The following is a 19,422-nucleotide window of genomic DNA, read 5'->3' as shown; positions in this document are numbered from 1 at the left end:
CTTGATTGATGGAGAAGACTTTACAAATTGCTAAGTTCTTTTTCTTTTTATGATGATGAACTTATTTTTGGAGGAGGTGATCGGGTGGTGATTGACAGATGGTTTTTTATTTAGCCGCTCTGTGGCTGGTTGTAAGCGATAACTTCGCTCTTTACAAATATGCTCCTAAGAATTGTATCTTCTCCTAGGATAAAATAGCAGCTCTTATCAAAGTAATTGTATAATATCCTGCCAAAAGTTTCTGAGCTAATTTGTTCTTTAAAACCTCGTCATTTTTAAAATTTTCACTTGTTTATTTTTTAAAATCAACAAACAAAACTTTTCAGAAACGTAAGTTATTTTCTAATTTATTTATTTGTTTTTTTTAATTAATTTATTTATTAATTAATTTTTTGAGCATTGTACAGCTACAGCGGCATCTTCACCGGTATGGATTAGATTAGACAGTCAACAATTTCCAAACGATTGAAAGAAAAAAACAAAGGCGTACGCAAATTTGGAGACCGTATTGAACTGCAGCAATACTTTTCTTCTTTTGTAATGATGGGTAATGTCTTCTTATTTGATGTAGGTATGTGTGTATACTCTTATTTTATCGTCCCCCGACACTCCATAAGTTGAGAATTATCCCTCTCCCAAATATGTAAGTTCGGTGCACCCCCACTGCAAATATATTGTTACAAATTTTGTAAATCATTATAGCATTTGTGTTTTTATGTGCTAAATTTGTTGTGATCTTGCTAACGTTGGCTTTTATTACATTAATTTTTACTCAAAATCACCATGTATTTTTCGAAACTTGTCCTGAATGTTGATTATGGTGAGTGAAGATGTCAAGATAATGTAATAAACACCAAATTTAGCACATAAAGACATAAATATATTTACAAAATTCATAACAATATAAAAAAGAAAACGGAGATCGGTTAGAACAGAAGTACTGAATTTACAGGGTTTAATATAAGAAGCTAGATAAAAACAAGCAACAACTTTAGACGTTTTCAGAATAGAGCTCACTAGCTTTTTTACAATTATAAAACTGCGCTATGAGGTAAAACTACCAGAGCAGAGCCTGGTCTTCCCCTTGAAGACGCACATGTCTTTGCTTCACTTTTCTTCTTCGTTTTATGTGTTCTTAAATCGCAAATTTTCGTTTTACTACCAAGTACATAAGTATGCATATAACAAGAAAAGGTTCTTCTTATATGCACATTGCATACTAATGTACACATGCAAAAAAAAGGAGATGTAGAGACTGGGCAAATGTACAGGGCTCAGGTCTTTGTATGCGTGCCTGGTCAATACACGTACATACATACACACACACTCACATACACGACATAAACAAGTAAGGTGAGAGAGAGCTATTTATTGCATTTTTAAAAATACCCCCCCCCCCGTTTTTAAAGACAAAGTTACTCTCAGCGCACAGCACACACACACACATATTTTACACTGTAAAAATAATATATCTTTGTGCCATTAAAAGAAATTATTTTAATCCCATTGAAGTCCGCAACCGAACATTTATCATAAATGTTCAATAAGTTCGAGTAGATGAGAAGTAAACTAAAATAGCTGTGAAAATAATAAATAAAACTTAAATAATGACTTAAATTCGAACAAAACTACAACATGAGTTCATGAGTGGTTATTATTCAGATAGTCAAAAATAGACTTGCTCTTCACCATATAATTCATTTTCTAAAAATAAATGAATTTCGAGAGATAAATCATCTTTTACATAACACAGGCCTTTTCAAATATCGTCTGCTCTTTACCGAGAAAAATAACCCAATCTCGTTTCCCCCCGTATTTCCCTTAAATTAATTTGCTTCAAGCACCGAAGTCATAAAACTGGACAGTTGTAAATTTGTTCCTCCCGCAGCCGTAGCAAGGCTTGATCTCCATTTTGCAATCATATGCGCAGTTGCTAGAATTTTGCAGAGCAAAAACTTTTCCCGAATTTTAACTCTGCCACCATGCCTTCCGTCTCATTGGCCATAAATCTCGATTCGCACGGTGACGTCACGCGACGGTCGGCGGGCGCCAAGGGTAGTGGCATCGTCTGCACCCAGGGCGTAGACCTTAGGTCACGTGAAGCGAAAACATTCCCTTTTCGCTGCTAAGGATCCAATGCAACACTTTATAGCATTAAATTTGCACCTTTTATTTTTATTATTATTCTTTCGTCGTAAATTGTGCAATATTATCTAATTGAGAGACTGGTATTTCTTGTTCTTTTCTATGGAATGACCACTCATGCCTTAAATATGGCGCAAGGCGGACGAGAAATAAAGTTATTAAGAGAAAGTCATATTGGACAAATCACTTCCTGATTTTCTCTTATCCGAGCAAGTAGATCAGATCGCTTAGCTCGGGAAATTATTTTCATAGACTCGTCATTAAGGCGGGGGGAAGGAGGTGGTTATTTCCCTGTTTTGATTTTCATGGATACAATACTTTATCTTTCTCCCTTTATCTATCAATGTAACTATCTCTCTCTCTCTCTCTGTATCTATCTCTCTCTTGTATATATATTGGACAAAATCAAGGTTTTAATGCAACAGTAGATTCAAACGATTTTGTCTCAAAGAAAAAAAAAGACATGTGCAAATGTGCAAGGTACCAGACAGCCCAGTTATCACATCCAGAGACTGAAGTTTCGTTTTAATTAGAACTCATCAGTCTGAATTAGTGAATAACTGAGCTGGAGGCAGAGATGTCTTCTCGGATGTGATAACCAGGCTTTGAGGCGGTAACTTACTGCAAAATATGTTGTTATGTTTACTGGTTAGTTGTTGCCTAAATTAATAATGCATAGTTTCAGTTGGAAAATGTTTCTTCTAAATTATGATAGCTTAATGAGTTATTACTATTTATTATATCGTTTTTACGCCACCACGCATCAGTTATGTAGTCTAACTTTGTGCGAGTTTTGTGGCAGAAAAGAGCATTAAATTTCGATTTTAAATTAATAGCTGGTACATTTCCCCCCCAAATTTTGCATTATGTCATTTTTCTTGCCAGGGTGCGATATATGTAATGCACCTTTTTAGTATTAAGGGGTTTCTTATGTGGGTGCCGCAGAGAGAAGCGAAGGGTGCCTCCAAGTGTCGATCGGTATACATGCATAAAAAAGATGTAGGGTGTCTTGAAAATTTTAAATTCTTCCAAGGGTGCCGCGAATCGAAAAAATTTGAGAACCCCTGAATAGATGTTATAGTTGACCGATTTCTGTAAATACAAAAAAAAAGGTCTGGTTAAATTACCAATGCATAGGCTAGCTAGCCTTAGTTTAAAAAGCTGCCAAAATAAATATATATATATATATATACATATATATATATATATATATATATATATATATATATATATATATATATATATATATATATATATATATATATATATATATATATATATATATATATATATATATATATATATATATATATATATATATATATGTTTGAAACAAATTTACATTAAATTTGCATTACTTTTACAGTGTAATAAACCAAATATTTTGAAGAACGGCCCCCCCCCCCCCTCCCCTCCCAACTACAGAACTGTATGCATGTCAGGTTGGGAGCTCAAATACCGAAAACTAAAAGTAACTTGCTTTCCAATACATATTTCACAAGAAAGTATGAAATTGATCCGACGTTGTTGCAAGGGCGCCCATATGCAAAATTGTAAGGGGGGGGGGGACCCGAATATTCTCTCCATGGTTTAACAGGATATTTTCTCCATGGAAACTGATTTTAGTGCAGATTAGAGTTATTAAAATTTGACACATTTAATAACTTATTCATTAACGACTGGAGAAGAAATGTTTTTACATTTTTGCAAAGAAAAAAGTACTAAAAGCAAGGAAATTTTAATTTCTAAGGGGGGGGGGCTCCCCCCACATGGGCGCCATTGCGTTGTTGTAATATTATGTGGCCAGAGATTCACGCAATAAAATTTTAATATCACTGGCATGTTGAACTCCTTAATGAAAAGTAGCAAAACTATAGCATTTATCAGTTTTTTAAAAGAAGTTCCTAATACTGCCCACCGGGTGTTCCTAATATCGCATTAATTCCATTGTATTGGAAACTCAAAGAAATTATTTTAGAACAAATATTATTGTATTAAAACATGCATTTGCCTACATTTTGTAAACTATAATGTTGGCTAACATGCTACAATTTTAGAAAATAATCAAACTTTTGTCTTTTTCTTTCGCTTTTATCACATTTTTCATGGAACCAATGAACCATGTTTGTCGCCAGAAAAAAAATCTTCACCAATTTCACATTGTGCCATATCACGGTCATTGCTAATGTCACTTTAATCCGTTCACACATAGGGTGCTTCCTCGTCATCAACAGAACGAGTTGAATAAAGAGAAGTTATTCTCTTTCTTGTGTTTCGTTTCTTTTTAGTTTTAACAGCTTGTGGCTTGTCGAAAAGGACCTATCTTTTACCTCTATTTTTTTTCCTTGGATGGTATTATTATGGAACTGGGGACAACAGCTGATGGTCCAACCCTGGAATTTGATGTAGATGGTAATGAACGGTACGATATTCGTCAATATTACTGTAATCAAGCTTGGAGGATGTTGCTGAGGAGTTTGCATTGGACGAACTGGAATGCTACATTAAGCAATCGAGCAGAAGTTTAAGGCTTTTGCTGTACCTTACTTTTTTTTTTTTTTTTGTAGATCCGTATTTAAAAAACTAAGAATTACTTTATGCACAATGCTGCTAATAACAAAAACGCGACATGCAAATTGTGTGTGATTGACTGGTTCGGCCGCACAAAATCTCATAAGTGTTTTTTCCATAGAGAAGTTGAGAGCCTAATCTGAACTCTATGGTTTTTTTCTCTCTCTTAATGATGGCTTGATCTTATTTTGGAGCAGAATATGAGGGGGAAACAAAACACTAAAGCCTGTTGAATATATTGCGTTCTTCAACGTTACACAATGTTTCATTTTTATCAATTTAATTTTCTATTTAAAAAGTAACCCACTTATCTTTATGTGTTTATTTATTAAATGATACTATTGACAAATTTGTTATCATAAAACCCAAAAACATTTTAAAAGGATCTTTGCAACAAAATTCAAGTCTAAATTTATTGCGGTTAAGTTTTCAGGACATATATAGTTTTGCAATGATTACTGAGGAGTGAAAAATATACAATGGTCTTTCTTTATTATTTACTACATAGAGTCTTGTTTTTGTGATTTATTTTAGTGCTTCTGTTTTAATACTAAAGTAGAAGTACGTTGAGTGAAAACATAATTTTTTTGATTTGGCTACCAAATGCATGTGCATTGTGCAAACATATCGTTTTCTTTTAAACTTAACTTTTAATAACTGAGAGGTGACAAATTAGAAGATTCATAGTTACATTCACACTCCAGAGAAATGCTCAGACAGAAAATTTGAATATTTTTCAAGTATTTTTTTTTTTTTTACGAAATTTCCCAAATCAGATCAATATATTTAGTTTTTCATTTTATTAAAACAATGAAAAATAAAATACTGGTTTATTGCATAATCACTTTCTGACAATCGAAAAAAAAAAAAAAAACTTCAAACATAATACCTTTTCATGTTTTTTGTTATGAAGTATTTGAAGGTTTTTAATTTTACTTTATTTAGAATTTCACTAATCTATATTATTATTTCACTGTTCTAGGACCTTGTTCTGGAAGAAATGGCAATTGATGAGTATCATTTGCGGCGAATAACGAAGTGCAAAGGTGTTATTTTGCTTTACTCTGTTCTGCCAAACATGGGGTGAGTATGAGTTAACTGTACTATTTCATTTGAATGATCAAGATCATCAGAATTCACGCATAAGTAATTAAAAATATCATAACAACTAGGAAAGTCTATCTGTCCTTTTTTTGTTGGATCAAATGAAAATTTACTGGCAGGTAACTATTTGGAGATGGATTTAGAGTCAAGATAAATCTATACATCTGTACAAAGAAATTTAAAAGCCTTTTGTCTTTTGAAGAGAAAACTGTTACTTTATAACTAGAAACATATTTTAATAAGTTACATAGTGACATTATTTATCATAAAATTTTAATGAACGCTGGAAACAATGACAGAAAGAGTCACTTGATTTTGAATTTATAAAAATGTAGCATATTTCTCAAAAAAAGTGAAACAATCAGGGTCTCAGCTTGGGAAAGGGTAGTAATATCCCAGAGCCATTGGTTTTAATACTATTCCCAATCCTAATATTATAAGGTGCATGCAATCAGGGCCGGACTAATACTCCGTCAGCCCGTGCCCCGGCACGGAGTAAAAAATTTGAGGGGCGCAAAATTGCCAAATAAAAATAAGAAAAATATTTGCGACGAGCGACTGAAAAAAAACCCCAAGTTCTCAGGAAAAAAAATTCTGGCGCCATCTGCAAATGAAGAGGGCGCTCCCTATCGCGATACCCCTTCATCTATTTATTCTATAATCGCAGTCTGCACAAGTTTGAATTAAAAGGTGTTAGTTCTTGTCTAACTTAGGGGGAAGGTAGCGGGGTAAACATCCCAGTTTTTCAGAAAACGGGCCGAGAACGACGATAACTGTGATTTTGCGAGCTGTAAATGTCATGAATTTTATGTAAACAGAACCGAAAGTTGAAAAACCGACGCAAAAAGATATTCTGCGAGATTTAAATTTTCGATAACGACGGGGTTGCGAAAATCGCAAAATAATTAAAGCCACACGAAAATAAGTGTTTTTGAAGTATTCAGAGCATTATAGAAACGCATGGCAACCTTTATATTAAAAAATGTATAATTTTATAAATAAACAAGATATCGTCTGGGAAGCTGATGTTCTTCTCTTTCTATTTTTCTTACTTTCATTTTGTTCTTACTATTAAAATATCACAGCTAAATGGTGAAAAATGTATGAACCGTCAAAATATGGTTCAAAAAGATGAAAAGTCAGTAGGGAGAGAGAGATTTAAACGATTGTAATGAAAAGTCGCATCAGAAGTTGTAAAATGGTTGAAGGAAAAAAAAAGGTTAAAACAAGAAATTTGCAGGAGATTAAAGAGGTACGATAGTTAAAATAAAACAAATTGAAAAAAAAAAAAAAGTTATCACAATAAAGTCAAAAATAAAATAAGAAATAAACAAAAACACCTCAGTCCGAAACAATGAAATATTTGATTGGGGCTTTAGGCATTTGAACTCAAACATGTTAAAATGTCAGGTAAGGGTGAAAATTAAAAATTTTAATATTTGCGTTTTTAGGACTCTAATTTTAAAAGAGTTGCAAGGAAAAGCCCTAAAATCTGATCCCTATAACATCATAGAAGATTGTCTACAATTGTGTTTTGAAAACCTGAATTTTGAAAAAATTTCGAGAAAGGATCCCCGAATCTCACCCTTTTCCATAACGTTATCAAAGATTGCTTACACTTGCGTTTTGCGTAGTTATGATTTCAATTTTGAAAAGTTTCCGCGGAAGCGCTTCCGAACCTTCCCTTCCCATCATTAAAGATCACCTTTTGTTTAAGCGATTTCAATTTTAAAAAATTTCCGAGGGGAAAACCACATAACTCTCTTCATCCTAACATCCCGAAGATCGTCTAAAACTGCGATTTTGGAAATTAAACTTCTGACAATTTCCTATGGAGAATTCTCCAATCCCATTCCTTCTCTTCAGACGACCGACAATTAGGTATTTTGGATGAAAAAATGTATGGGGGAGGATCCCAGACCCCACCCCGTTCCCTTACTTTAACAAAGGTTGCCTGCCGACCGTGTGGTGGGATGGTTAGGCGTTGGCATCTTAAGCCTGAAGACGCAGATTCAAACCTGGCTCCAATCGGCGAATTTTCAAGATTGATAAAATAGACAGTGCTCGGGTCGTATGATTTTGCGGCATGTAAACGATTCCTCGATTATTCGTTTGGCTTGAAGTACTCTTGGAAAAATTAAATTCCTTGTCCAGGTACCTCCATCCGATAAGGAAACTGGGAATCAATATTCTCGTGGCAATGGCATCTGCCGATAGCGGTGCCACATGAAAGAATGGATGCTATATCGGGGAATCGCACTAGGTCTAAAAAAGTTAAAGCCTCTAAAACAGCTTCATTAGAAAGGAAGAAAAAAAAAGACAAAAATTGCCCCCTCCCCCCCCCAAAAAAAAAAACTTGCAGTTGAAAAGTTTTTTTAGGGGAGGGGGAAGGGAATTTTCCTGGTTAGACCCTTAAACAACCCATTCTTTCCTTCCCTTTTTTAAATTTCGTTCCCAGAGTTAAAATTTCGAATCGTTTAAAATTTCGTTTTGAGCCTTCAATTTCCAAAATCTTTGAAGTAAGGTTACCTTAACATTCCTTCTCTCCTAAATATCATCAAAGATTATCTAAAATAGCGTTTTTAGAGCGACAATTTATAAAATTTTCCTGGGTGTAACCCCTGGACCCCCTATTTATGCGCAGAATTTACCCATAACGCAATGTTCACATTGCTCTTTTTTTTTTTTTTTTTTTGAGCAGTCACGATTTGCTTATAGTTTTCATTTGATCGTTGAATGACGTCCTTCCTTTTCGTTATTTTTCTATAATTATAATGCAGATGTCCACGTGCGTCGAAATCGAATTATTTATAAAAGACCTTCTCGACTTTACACAATCTTTTTTACATGAAAACAGTATCGAGCCCCTGGCATTCTTTGAATTTTAACGTCTTGAATTCAAATTATTATTGCGATAAAAGCCATTAATAAAAACAAGAAACCCAACGAGTAGGGTTCTACCAAAATTTGTGATTGCAAAAAACATAATCTGAGAGATTTCAAGATCTCAAAATTCAAAATATTTTATTTATTTATTTCGTACGTAGAAAAATGATTAGTAATAATAGGCATGGAACACGTAAGCATAATTCTACAAATTCCAGATTACACATAGATAATACAAGTCTCCTAATTTGTGTACTCATATTCTAGTAAGACTCCCTCTTAATCCAGACGTTAGATCTGCTCTCTCTCAGACTGCTGTCTTATGAAAATGAAGAATTAGCTTGGTAACTAAAGCCCTGGTTTCCTAAAAGCGAATCACCGCGATTTGACGTCGCTGCTCGGCGTGACGCTGAAATCAAAGTCAAGTGATTCCGGCGTGCCACTCACAACGTCGGTTTTGGTCGGGCGCGCATGCGCAGAAGAATCAAGTTTTCCTCTCGGCGAGAAGCGACGCCGAAGGTCGGCAATTCCCTCCTAGGAAACCAATGCCTAACTGTTTACCTACTTTTGAAATCACCAGTATCAAATCTGTTAGCCATTTTAAAAAATATTATTAATATTTACAATTTTTACCAATTTACTTCGACACATTTTGTGCGTTTACTTAAAAATGTAAAAAAAAGAGCATGTATTTATTTATTTATTTTATTTAATTATTTATTTATCTTTATACATGCAGTTCAAAAGGGGCGCAATTTTTCACTTTTGCACGGAGCGGTTGAAAGGCTAAATCCGGCCCTGATGCAATCATCTGTTATTACCTCCAGAGACTGCAGTAGCCCTGGCTCAGCTTAAGGGTGGTAATTTAATGCTTAATGATATGGTAATCAAATATTTTGGATTACGTTCATCAGTAAATCTGCATGCACAGCAGTGTTGCAGTAGTAGGGGTATGTGGAGCAAAATGAAATAGTTTAAATAACTTATATTTTTTCAAATGAACAAATCAGAAATTCGTTTTAATAATAGTTTATATAACATAGTAAGGTAAACACACCAGTAGTGGCTAGTGTTTCAGTAGTGGCCACTTTAGGTTTATATTTGAAAAAATATGATTCCAGGTCTCCCAATGAATTCAAAAGTGCATCAAACGTGCATTAGGTATTAACTCCTGCACGTTGAATCCATTGGGAAACCTGGAATACTATTTTTTCAAATATAAACCTTGAAGTGGTCACGACTGAAGCATAACTAACCACTGGACACTACTGGTGTGCAGGCGCGGACTGGCCCGCCGGCCAATCTGCCCATGGTCCGATGCACCCTCCCACCTATGCGCCCATAAGTCTCAACATCTTTTTTTATATCCTTAATTTATTTTTATTTCTATTATTCTTTTGTTTTTTTTGGTGCAACTTTTTTTTTTTTTTTTGCTTTCACAAACCTGTGCGACTTCACTTTACTTTTTTTTTTCTTCTGTTTTTTAAACTCGTAAACCTGTGTACCATCATCTTTTTTTTTTTTTTTTTTTTTTGCACTCTTTTTTTTTTTTTTGCAACCTTTTTTTTTTTTTGAGCAATCACGATTGCTAATTGTTTTCATTTGACCGTCCGTGATGTTTGGTTCCTTTTTCAACCCCACCGTCCTCTGCATGCGTGACTTATCCCGGTAGCCGTTGCTCCTGGTCGGTGGCGTCCATGTACTACACACGCATGCTCATACACGCTCACACACATCCACACACGCGCCTTTACACACATACTCTTAAACTATTACATTTTAATGTATGATTTATTTAATTTCTTTTGGTGATATGCTGAAATTATGTTCAACAAATGTTAGTATATTGCTCAATTATTACTTTTTTTTTCTTTGAATGTATCCTTTCCTACGGTATACGCCCAAAATGTCGCGGCCAAAATGTCGCAGGCCAAAATGTCGCCGACCCAAAATGTCGCCAGTCCAAAATGTCGCCGACCCAATATGTGGCCGGTCCAAAATTCGCTAGTTCAATTGGTTTTAAATGTACGTCGATGCTTTTCAGCATAATAGTTGCGAAGGTATACTAATTGCCTTTCAAAGTAAGTTCCTTGAAAAATTCCAAACATTTTCTTCTGTCTTAATTCGTAAACTTCAGACAGTTTGTAGAAAATAAATAGTTTTCAGAAAAACATACGTTTTTCTGTATATCATTACAAACGTAAACATACGAAAGAATGGTGCAAAGGAATTTTTTTTTCGTTTAATATGATTGCTACATCTCAAAACGTAATGAAGGATTCAGACAAAAGATTGGTATGGAAGTTAAACTCAACGGAAACAAGAACTATTTCTGTTTCGAAATGATCTTTTTTATTATTTGAGGGAGTCATATTTAGCGTAATTAAGTAAACAATGAAATGTACATTAAATTTAAATATTTCCCTTAGATCGTCTCAAGATCTGCCTAGAGAAAAAAAAGGGCGATTAAGCAAGATATAAAAAAAAAATCTGAATTAGTCAAATATTTCTTTTTTCTTTTCTTTTCTTTTCTTTTTTTTTTGTAGAACTTTAACTACCGGGAACATCAAATAAAATCTGAATTAGCATTCTTTCACAATTTTTGCAATAAAAATTTGCTACTCGAAAGATCGATTCCTTCCAAGAACAATTTATTCATTTATTTAATTATTATTGTGGAATAGGTGTCAATCTGATTTTGGGGTGAAGGAGTTGCAGCCGAGTGCTCCAAAATTCCCAGGGCAAAAGTCAGTCATTTTCCCTCCGACCCTGTAACATTGATACATACAATAGTCAAAAATCATGTTAGAATCTGAATACAACAGTCACGCAAAATCTTTAATAGACTAAGGAAAACAATACTCCAAAATTCCTGTAAGAAAAGCGTCAAAAACCTTTTCAAAAATCCAGTATAAGAATGAAAACAGTCGTTGAAAATAGTCATCACAGTAAGATTAACATCTTCTAAAATTCGCCACTAGAATAAGATAAATTCTTCATTGTAATTGTGAAACGGCGACCATTTATGATGGCTTAATTTTACACATCGATATTTTGTAATGCGAAACGCACACACACTATTCTTGAAGAAAAGTTCAAAACAATTCAGCGAACGTCAGAACTGAACGCCGTCAGAACGTTTTACAGTTGGTAGATAGCGAGTTACAAGAAATGAGATAATATAAAAAAGGAAAAGTGCGTTTACTTGTATTCTATTTGTTTGCTGAAAAACAGCCGAGAGTTACGAATCAAAATGGAAGAAATTTTTTAGAATTTATCTAGAAACTCATTTAGTCCAGTCTCATTTTTAACGGAGACATTCCTTAAAGGCAGTTACCATTCGTTTGCAAATTTGATGTTAAACAGCATTTTTGTACATTTACATTTTTCTTACCAACTGAATGAGCGAATTTCGAACTGGCTAGCTCCTGGACAGGCGACATTTTGAACCAGTGACGTTTTGGACCGGCGACATTTAGGACAGGCGACATTTTGACCCCAAACCCTTTCCTACCCTGCGTTCAAAATTCTACCATAAGATGTTTTTTCTTTGAACATTATCATTTAAGATTAACACATTTTGTTTAATTGAGCTTAAACTTTTAAAACTGTTCTGAAAAACTAACCTTAAAAGCCCAAAAGTCTTTTTTTTTCTCCTCATGTTAAGTGCAACACGAGAGCAAAAGACATGAAATCCGTTTGCAAAATGTTCAAGTCGTTAAATTTTATTCCTTAACTTTTCGCAATTTATTGTGGAATGCCCTAGAGTCACTGAAGAACCACAGAAAGCAGCAACTTTAATTACTTCTTAAAATAAAGCCCAACGCACTTTGATCCGCACCAATAAGATTCAAAATATTTACCGTTGAATAGGAATCAGTTCTATTGTAGTCATGTAATTTGGCTACTTTGACAAGAGCGAGCAACTAGTATCATTTTCCTCCAAGGTCCCCCTGTACTGCTGTGTTTATGGCGTGTATTGGTCTCGAGCAGAAAAGCCATGCTCGCGCTATTAATAGAACTCATTCCGGAAATTGTTCTCTAAAAGAGAGCAATTGGGAACCGACTCACCCCATCACACAAATTGCCACTTAATGGACAAGACGCTTCTTTTGCTTTTTCTCGAAACTCGTTGAGTTTGATTTTAGTTTCATAATTATTGCGCTATCTCAACATGATTTTTTTTTCATCTCCCCGATGCGAATTTCAGTCTCTATTCTTAAAACAATTCGTTACGTGAATGGCAATGGTCTTGTCCAGAGGTAGGGAACCTTTTTCTACTGGAGACCATATTTAAATTAGACAGTAATAAAGGAGACCGCTTAAGTTGATACTCCTTACACATTGCAATTATAGAGAGAAAAAACATTAGACCGTTTATTTAGTCTTTAACATAAGATGAGACACTGATGTTAGCGATATTAGTGGACTTTCTGAAATACTGAGCAAAGTTCAAACCATAGGTGGGCTTTAATTGAAAAGTTATTCTAAAAAATGTTGTACTGCGGCACTTTTCAGGACCAATACTACCTTTTTCTACGGAACATATACTAGTTTCTCCTGTGATTTATATATATATATATATATATATATATATATATATATATATATATATATATATATATATATATATATATATATATATATATATATATAGTGCAGTTCCACTCCTTTGCTTCTAGATGCTTCGGATGTCACAATAAAAAGTATTTTTGTTTTTACACAAGGATATAAACGCGTTATTTTTATAAATAACTACACAGTTATTTATAAAACATTACACTTTGCAGTTATATACCACTGCAAATGAAATTAATAATGCAAAAATTTGAATATTTCTATCTAAGTACTTTTTTAATTACATTATACTAAAATTCGTATAGAAAGATAGTATAGATTCTTATAGATTCGTAGAAAAATAATAATATTTCACAATAAAAAACTAACATGCAGCAATAATACGTAAAATAATTTTAAAATCCGATGAAAAAATTAGTGAATTATTTGCTTTTGTTTCTTGGTTGAATGAGAGTCAATATTGCTATACTTACTTGGTATCCGTAATTTAAGTCAACTGATAATAGTTTGACATGGAGCTATGACTTACTTTTTAAAACACGTATCATTTATAACCAACAACTTCAAAATTTATTTTCAATCACAATATGCTCAGTTAAGTATTAATTAATACAAGAACCAGCTTTGATGTAGGCCTGCACAAGAAACTCAAGTTATCTATGAGATGAATGTATTCTTTTATCTGAGTTAACTTGAACTATAAGCAGTTCGGAGAATTGAAAATCCGGTTAATCCGAGTAATAAGCAAAATGAATCCTTAAATAGGTCAAATAGCTGTAAATCCGTTTGTTATAAGACCTATCTTTTATGACAAAATACCTAGAATTATCAACAAGACGTTAAGAAATGCAAGCACTTTTTTTCGCATCATTTCTTAAGAATATGTCCATCTCTTAAGTCCACTGTCTTCTGTTCTTCTGCTTCAAACGAGTGGCATTTGAAAGAAATACGGTTCACGCAAACGCTTTAGCATAAGTAGTTTAGCTGGAGTGGTGTCATGCTGATGCTTACCCTAAAGCGTGCCTTGATGTTTGCTGGAACACCATAATTTGTTGTGTAATATATGCAGGAACTATGCATTCAATCAAAATAAAAAGAGAATGTTCGACGTACTCACAATTATGTTCTATCAGAATTTAAAATTATTATTTATGTGAAAAAAAATATCTTTTTAACCTTTAAAAATTCTACTCGGATTATCCGGACATTCGGGCTAATGAAGTTCTACGGTATTAATGTCTTCAAAATAACTTCGACTGAGTCACTTCAAGTTGATCACATCCCTCAATCAGGCTTTGATTTTGATGAGAGGCAAAAATTAATAATCGACAAAGATTATTTAATGTCAAAAAGAATGGAGACTACTTCTGTTCACAATTTTTCTGAAATCTACTTCTTCTGTTTATAACCTTTTTACAGGATACATTATCAAGAAAATTGTTAGGTGTACAAGTCATAAAAATCGTGATTTCAAACAGTTTAACTCAATAAAAATGATAACTGTTTTTAAAGTTCTAAATAATTAATAATAGTTTTTAAACAAGATTATAAATTACAAAACATTCACTAAAATTTCGCACACTTAAAATATATTTGCATCTTCTGGTTTTTTATTCATGTTTTTTAATTTGAATAAAACTCTTTCGTTGCAAATTTTTCAAAACATACAAAATCAACAAGATGAATCTTTTCTCCTTTTTAGCATGAGACATAAAACAATTTCTCAAGAAAACCATGCAGAATAAATTCAAAATTATTCTAATATTCTTTTTGACAAATTTCGACTGTCACTTTTTTTAAGCAGCGAACTTCCAAGAAAACGAAAGTATGAGTAATTGTTTATTTTGAGTCTAGGGTTCCGCGCTAGTGGCTCTGATAAACAATGGAATTTTAATATTTTGACTACTTCGCATTCTTATACTCTTCGCATTTTGATGACAGCAAGCGTTTGATACTACTGAGCAGCGAAACCCACTGAGGCGGTAACATAAATTTGTTGAAATCGAGTGCAACGTGCAAAGTGTAATGCTCTTAGAAACGATTCAGTGCGCCTAAAGAATTCACTTTGTTCGGGTATTACCAAGACTTCAATTCGACCTCTCTCCCTCCTCTCCCGGTTTTCCTTCGGGCTCTTTAACTCCTCGTTCTAGATCTTTCTCCATTAAAAGAAAAATCCAGTATTCTTAATTAAACAATTAAGATTATCTCTTCAAAATGGTTGCAATTAATATAGTTATTTTATTTTAATATACGCATGTGATAACAATGGCACCCCGAGCTTAAAATTTTGGGAGGGCGGAAATTATTAATTTGTCAAATGAAGCTCCAAATTTTGCAGAATGAAGACAATTTTTTATATTAAAAGTTGAATTTTTAATAATAGATAAATTTTTATTAATACAAAAATTTTGGATAATTTTTTTCTTTAAAGATAGTAGATAAATTTTTAATTAAAAGGTAATAGATAAATTTTAGATAAATTTTTAATTAAAAGATAATAGATAAATTTTAGATAAATTTTTAATTAAAAGGTAATAGATACATTTTAGATAAATTTTTAATTAAAAGATAATAGATACATTTTAGATAAATTTTTAATTAAAAGATAATAGATACCTTTTAGATAAATTTTTAATTAAAAGATAATAGATAAATTTTTAATGATAATTTTTTTGAATGGAATTCCAAATTTCGTCGAATAGAGCTCCAAATTTTTCCGAATTGTCAGACAAAATCTGGTGAACAAGAAAACTTGTGAATGATCACAGTGGCCTCCCGTGACCACAGTGACCTCACGTCGGGGCACCCCTGGGTGTTAAGTGTATTTTTATCGTTTATTTATAAAGGGAAACAAAACTTTTTCTCACTTTATTAAAATCGATGAAGTATCAGAACTGACGATCTAATTAACTAACTTTAATGAATCGTAATCCTTTTGACTTGTGGAAATGAATGCACACCACTCTTCTAATCCGACACCCTGTCCATTGCGTTGATGGAGCTTAAAGATCAAGGTCGTTGTTACCAAACTGTTGTTTCGGGAAGGGGGGGGGGTATCAAACACATTTCTCGTGAAATCTATATGATCAATAAAATTTGATTTCATTATAGTCAGTACAATTTGTAAGGGAGAAAAACAAAATACCTAAAAATGCAAAATTACGTTTCTAAAATCCAGAGGATCAATTATTGACCCCCTCCCCCCTGATCGCCCAAATGAGGGGCCTTTTGTCAAACCTTTTAAGATCTACTCCCGACTAAGAGCGACTTTTGCAATAACTGATTTAATGTTAAGCCCGCCACACGGAAATAAATTTAATGATAGTTGTCCGAGGTTGGAAATTAAAAAAAAAAAACGTTGCAATTTTGATATCCGAAAGTCTGCCCACAATGATTTTTTAGTCCATTCGCCAGAGTCAGCCCATTCTCGGGTAAATTCCGACACATAATGACTCAAGGAGCCTCCACGTCAGATCACGTGATTTGAGATGTGTGTTTTCCCTGTGAATTGTTCCAGTCGTTAATCGCTCAGGGTAATTGATATTAAGTTAAATTGTTTTCCTTCCGACGTGGCGGAATAAATGGTAATGCAGTTTATTTTAGAAGCCGTTATCTAACGTTTTGTTTCGTGATAGTATATATGCGTGCAAATAAATAATTTTTAAGCGAAATTTTATACAATGTACAGATTACAGCTGCAAAATATTAGAATAACAGAAGAGGATTTGATATTTGTGCAGTTATTACTGTGGAAATGTATGCTTGCTAACTTTTTGATCACATTGTCCCAATTTAAAATGCTTCTTTTTGACAAGCTATAATCTTTTATGCATAACTTTGAAAAAAAAGTTAGTTTTTACACTAGTTTCATACGTTTAATGGTTCTCAATCTATGGGGCGTGCATCCTCTGAGGGGGCCGTAGAAGTATTTCAAGGGAGGCGTGAGGGGATATTAGATAAAATAAAAAATAAAAGAAACAAAGATTTAATCAATTTTGTGGAATGTTGTGAAAGTGGCTAATGGGGCACGCTAGCCTCATCTTGATCTTAAATTTCCCTCCCCCCCCCCCCAAAAGTGTAACGTATTACCCCGCATTATCCGGCATGCCGAAAAAAAGCGAGGTTGACTGGCATGCTGGAAAATTCGAGGTTTATTTTGACACAAAGAAAAGTAAATTTCATCATTCAGTTCCCATCAGAAAGCAAACAACTGTAAGGAAAAAAATTAATAAATCCCGAAAGTAACCTTCTTTCAAAAAGAAAAGTATATTGCATACAATATGTGCTTGTTATTGTTATTTATGGTAGGTCATTATTAATGGATTTAATTATATGCCAATAAGGTAATCAATTCAGAAGCAATCATCGTTACTGCAATTTGTTCATAATTTTTTAAATAAATTATTTTAGGTTCCTTTTAGAGAGGATAGTTTATTTTTTATTTATTAAATAGCTATGATAAATTCTGTGGCACTGGTTTAGGGGCGGTATCTTACTGCTTAACTGTTTGCTTACTTAGTTTTAATTTAATTTTTATAAAATTGTTCGTCATTAAACAATATTTTTCTTGTTAAAATAACAAATGACATGGTTAGTAAATATTTTTTATAAAATTAAACTGTCTATTAATACTAATAAGATATGTGTAGAACTTGTATTCATTTTCAAGCTGAACATATATTTTTTATAGTATTATTATTTTTTTCCTAACCTAGTTTTTTCCGGCATGCCGGGAAAGGACCAGGCAAGTGTAATTGAAAACCTGGTGACCCCCGAATTATGCGGCATTCCGGATAATGCGGGGTAATACGGTATTTATTTCTTTGTTTCTTGGATTTCACAAGTCCTAACGATTGTTTGTTCAAAATAAAGTTTTGTGCACTAGGGTTAAATTTTGTGTGTGAAAACATCTGGAATTTTACCTATAAACTAGCTTTAATTATCCTAATGAGCTCCGGTTTCCTACCATGCTGCTTGTATTAACCACCTACAAGGGGAAGAGATGTAACCAAATGGGGAGGGGGGGGGGGGTAACTTCATATTAATGTTCAAGGACGAGGGGGCGCCGAGCCTGAAAGGTGGAAAGCCCCTGCTTTAAAAATAGTTTCACAAGCATTTTACAACGCAGCTGTTTTGTTGAATTAGTGTTTGCACCTACAATGCTTACGAAAAAATGAAAAAAAAAAATGAAGAAAAAGGTAATAAAGAAAGGAAAAGGAAACTAATGTGATTTAAACAATTCCTTTTGTTGATCGCATATTTAACACAAACATATACGCATTTGAAAATTGAATAAATAAAAGATTATAATGAACAGAATTCATTAAAATCTGATCAGTAAATTTTAAAAGTGTTTCTCCAGAAATAAAATATCAAGAATCAGTGACGTAGAAAGGGATGGTCCCGACTTCAGATCCCACCCTTGTTCAAACGAAAATTAAAGTTACTACCTTCTGTTTAGAAAATATTTTTCATCATCTAATAAATTTTGTGCAAATATGACTGCCTATGTAAAAACAAAATCAAACTCGCTGCTCCTATTTTCCGTCTGAACGCCCCTTGAAGAATTTCTTGCTAAGCCTCTGAAATAGTAATGCAAACTATACTTATGAATTAACATATTATGGCAAAATATTAATCATTGTTATAAGAAATGCAATTTTAATGTTTATTAGCCTAATGAGCATTAAATCGTTGTTTAAAGCAATAAAAAGTACTTTTCATTAAAAAAAGAAATCATTTTTGAAACTTTAACATTGAGGCAATCGCCGTACCATTTGACGCTCTTCCGAGAAGATTTAAAATAGAGTAAAACTTATGCTACATATATCCTTAAAACTTTTCATCATAATACACTGTACTTTTCATATAACTTGCTGAGTACGATTGTTTATTCAGTAGTCAAATTTTTGAAATAACTTTTGTGCATTCGCTATGAAAATGTGCATTTTTTAACAAACCATATCTCTTTTTTATTAAATGTCTTCCTTTCAAATTCTAGCTTACAATTTTAACTATATGTAAAAGTAATTTGCTAAAAGTTTCGTACATTGCGACCGAAAACTTCTGAAATTATAAACAAAAAACGCATGAACAATAATAAAATTTTTCAGCAGATTGTATAACTTTTTGAATACA

Source organism: Uloborus diversus, chromosome 1 (assembly GCF_026930045.1).
Source record: "Uloborus diversus isolate 005 chromosome 1, Udiv.v.3.1, whole genome shotgun sequence".
Taxonomy (NCBI): domain Eukaryota; kingdom Metazoa; phylum Arthropoda; class Arachnida; order Araneae; family Uloboridae; genus Uloborus; species Uloborus diversus.
Note: the sequence above shows the minus strand (reverse complement) of the source record.